The sequence below is a fragment of the Palaemon carinicauda genome, chromosome 6 (assembly GCF_036898095.1).
Source record: "Palaemon carinicauda isolate YSFRI2023 chromosome 6, ASM3689809v2, whole genome shotgun sequence".
Taxonomy (NCBI): domain Eukaryota; kingdom Metazoa; phylum Arthropoda; class Malacostraca; order Decapoda; family Palaemonidae; genus Palaemon; species Palaemon carinicauda.
In genome coordinates this window covers 170,216,443-170,221,198 of record NC_090730.1, presented here as the reverse complement: position 1 = coordinate 170,221,198, position 4,756 = coordinate 170,216,443, and positions in this window count along the sequence as shown.

The window sequence follows — 4,756 nt, the reverse complement described above, 5'->3', positions numbered from 1 at the left end:
GTCAGGAACGCCAAACCTGCTCACCCAGCTTGACAGGAGGGCTTTGGCACATGCTTGAGTCGTAGCTTCGGTCATCGGCGATGCCTCCAACCACCTCGTGGAGCGATCGATGATTGTAAGTAGGTAGCGAGCGGATCCAGAAGGGGGCAATGGTCCCACGACGTCGATGTGTATATGTCCGAAACGTCTTTTTGGCTGGGGAAAATCGCCCACCCCCGATTCGGTGTGACGGCTGACCTTGCTTGACTGGCAGTTGATGCATGACCTCGCCCATTCCCGGGCGTCCTTTTTAATCCCTGGCCAGACAAACTTTTCAGACAGAAGGCGAGCGGTGGTGCGTCCTGAGGGGTGCGAAAGTCCATGGATGATATCGAATATTTTCCTTCTGCAGGAGGCTGGTACCCAGGGACGAAGGCGGCCCGTGCTGGTGTCGCAAAGAATAGTTACTCCTGCTGGTCCGAGGGGAACCGCACTTATCTTGAGCGCGGATGGCTCCGTCAGGTGAACCTGTGCTTCTCGGTCGGTGCGTTGTTCGGTTGCGAGATTGGCGAAGTCGATTCCCAGGTGAATCGCGTCAATTTCAATCCTTGAAAGGGCGTCCGCGACTGGGTTTTTCTTTCCTGGGACGTAACGTATGGTGAACCCGAATTCGGCGATTGATGCGAGATGACGTTGTTGTCGGGATGACCATGCGTCCGTTGATTTCGTGAAGGCGTGGACGAGGGGTTGATGATCCGTTGCAATCGTGAAGGGGGTACCCTCCAAGATGTGCCTGAAGTGGCGGACGGCGAGGTAGACGGCGAGGAGTTCCCTATCGAAGGTGCTGTATCTTGTTTCGGCGGGTTTCAATTTCTTGCTGAAGAATACCAGCGGTCAAGAGAACCATCGACGAGTTGCTCAAGCACAGCCCCGCAGGCGACGTTGCTGGCGTCGGTCGTTAGTCGCAGGGGCGCGTTGTCGTCGAAGTGAGCCAGGGTGGTGGCATTCGCAAGGGCATCCTTCGTCCGAGCGAATACCTGTTGCTGGGGCAAGCCCCACTCGAGTTTTTTTGCTTTTCCTTTCAGGACGTCGTCGAGGGGTGCCAGGGTTTGTGCGATGTTGGGGATGAAGCGCCTGTAGTAATTGACCATTCCCAAGAACTCCTGAAGTTGGCGGATGGTCGTAGGCATTGGGAACTTCCTGATGGCGTCGACTTTGGTTGTCATGGGTTTTACCCCGCGCGAGGATACACGGTGACCAAGGAAATCCACTCCCTCCGCACCGAACGTACATTTGTCGAAGCGTACGACTAGGCCGTTCTCCTGTAGGCGCTTTAGGACGGTGCGGACGTGTCCCAGGTGTTCCTCCTTGGTTTTCGAGAATATCAGGATGTCGTCGACGTAGCAGACGCAGAAAGGTAGGTCACCCAGAATGCTATCCATTAGTCGTTGGAAGGTCGCCCCGGCGTTGCGTAGACCGAAGGTTGAGTATGCGAAGGTGTAGGATCCGAACGGCGTTACAATGGCAGTTTTCGGGATATCTTCTGGGAATACGGGGACCTGGAAGTAAGACTTGAGAAGGTCCATCTTGGTAAAAAAACTTTGCGCCGTGCAACGCGTTCGTTAGGTCCTGCATGTTGGGCAGTGGGTAATGATCGGGCGTTGTGATGAGGTTGAGGCGCCTGTAGTCGCCGCAAGGTCTCCAGGACCCGTCCGGCTTTTTAACCATGTGCAGGGGTGATGCCCAGGGGCTCGATGCTTTCCATGTCCTCGAAGGCGCGTTTGGCATCCTTCAGTTTCTGAGGCGGGAGGCGGCGGAATTTGGAGTTAGTGGGAGGTCCTGTCGTTGTGATGTGGTGGTAGATACCATGCTTGGACGGGGAACCTGGCGAGTGTCGGAGCTCGGGCTTGAAAACCTCGGGAAACTCTCGTAGGAGGTCGGCGTAGAGGTGCGTTGTTACGGTGAACACGGACATTGTTGCAGGGCCGTGTTCTAGGGCGCGAGACTGGCAGGTTCCCGTGTCGATGAGACGTCTGCTAGCGACATCGACGAGGAGTCCATGGTGGGCGAGGAAATCCGCACCGAGGAGGGGGCGATTGACGTCGGCGATAGCGAAGGGCCAAGAATACGAACGGCCCATGATAGATATCTGGAGGGTCTTGATTCCATAGCACCGTATGGGAGATCCGTTGGCGGCGATGAGTGAGGGAGCGTTTTTGTCGGGACCACGGTCTAGGTCGGACTTCGAAGGAGGGAACGTTGACTGCATATATATATATATATATATATATATATATATATATATATATATATATATATATATATATATATGTGACAACCCAGGTAGGTCTAGTTTTTGCTGTAGTGGCCTATTGGAAACGTCCCTGCTTGGCGACCTGCTGGACTTGCGTTCAGGACAAGCTCAAACTCTATAGTTTCTAGTAGTATCTGTAACCTCACCATCCTTGTGAGCTAAGGATAAGTGGTTTAGGGGAGCCTATAAGTCTACCTGCTGAGTCATCAGCAGCCATTGTCTGGCTCTCCCTGGTTCTAGCTTGATGGAAAGTCTGCTTGGGCGCTGATCATATGTATATACCGTCAGTCTCGAGGGCATTGTCACTGTCCATCGCATCTGCTATTCATGAGCGGCCTTTTAAACCTCCGTGAGTCTCTCGAATCATATGAGAATGCGCATGCGCTCATTTCGGTGGCGGGAAGGGAGGTGGAAGGGGGAGGAGTCAGTTATTGAATGGGCGTGGTTGAGACTTTAAAGCCTTATCGTAAGTGAAAGTCTTTTTGGAGAGCCTCACCCTTATTTATTCATAAGTTATCATTGCAGGTTCTCTTCAGCTGAGGTTTTTATAATTGGTTTACGCAACCACTTTAGCAACCACTTTAAAACAGGAAACACTTGAAAGTGATTAAGTCTATTTCCTTACTTTTGTCTTTAATGTTTCAAGGTATTATTATTATTATTATTATTATTATTATTATTATTATTATTATTATTATTAGCTATACTACAACCCTAGTTGAAAAAGCAGGATGCTATAAGCCTAAGGGCTGCCATAGGGGAAAATAGCCCAGTGAGGAAAGGAAATAGGAAATTAATAAAATACAAGAGAAGTAGTGAACAGTTAAAATAAAATATTCTAAGAACATTAACAACATTGAAATATATCTTTCATATATAAAGTATGTATGTATATATATATATATATATATATATATATATATATATATATATATATATATATATAGCAACGTATAGTTTTCATTTTACACACCAGAGGTTAAGATAACACTACATAGACACATACTTATAAAAGGCTACCAAGCGAGAATACTCTCTCTCTCTCTCTCTCTCTCTCTCTCTCTCAGCATATTTCGTGAGCGATTCTACATCGAGTCGTGAGCGCCAGTAAGGGAAAGTGGGCCGCCTGACATGAACCCAAATATTTCGGAGGATTATCGTTCTTACGACTTCGCGTCTTTAGGTCGGAATTGCTTTAAACTACAAATAGGTCTAATGCTACACTATAGTTCGCGGCGGTTACACTTAGAGATTTGATGATCCTAAGCGGCTCTTTGCCCAACGTCCCCAATAAATATGTGAATTTAGACACTTCGTCTAAATCAGCTCTTCTATCCACGTGGATTGTGAATAGTTCACGGTACGATGCGTACTCTTGCACTTCCCCTTCAAACGTGGGGAGAGGCAGTGGCTTCAACCTGGGGAGGGCAACATTCCCCGTTGAAGGGCCTTTCACTTTATCTATTCTATTATACAATAGGGTGGAAGCACGTGTAGCTTCACCTAACATATGCCTAATTAGGGCTTCGATACTAGATTCTAATTTAACGCGCTGGCTTTTGTATAGCTCTTTAAGCTGTCGGACCTCTGCCTGCAACTCCGTTACCAAATTCTGGTAAACGGACTCAGAGTAGGTCTCTATCAGCGCCCTTTGCGTTTCGCTCAGTAAGTCTTCCACTAGGCCCATCGACGCCTCGATATGAACGATCGTGGACACCGCAAGGAAAGAAAGGTAATTTTACGTTAAGAAGGGACTCAAAGAAACTGACCCACGTGGGCGATCGCACATCGGGACGTAGACGAACCTTTAATTGTTACTTCTCTCCCACCCTCAAAAGCTCATATTTTAATTAAGTCCCGTCCGGCTCTGGGAAGCGCTTGTGATCCGGTTCGAAGGACCAAATGTGGCGAAATTTCACCGGTTTATACTAAATAGCCCGATGTGCTGGGCTGATCACAAGGTCTGAAGGACTAACCTCTCAAAACCATTGGGGAAGTAAATAGAATATGGCTATATTTTAACAAATTTTATTATAAAAATAATAATCTAATACGAGAAACATGAAAAAATAAACCTTTACTTTACGTACAAAGAGATACTTGACTTAAAAACGGATTTTGAGCGAAGCGAAAAATCTATTTTTGGGTGAGATAGCCATGGCGTCCTGATGGAAGGTTCCTTTTTGGTAGCTTCCTTGGGTAAATAACTACTAAGATATTCCCAGAGAATTTAACCACAGGTTATCACAGAATTCTAACTTCTGGAGCGAGTATCCTAAAGGTTTCCCTTTTAAGACATCGTATATCAACAGGGGACGCATGTATTAACGCGCCACATAGCTATCTACACCCCGAACAGAGTTAATGCTTCGGTGTGTAAGGGCGGAGAATAGCTGGGAGCCGTTCCATAGCTAATCTCATCCGTGGCTACTTTTGGTACTCGAGACGTAAACAAATGGGCGC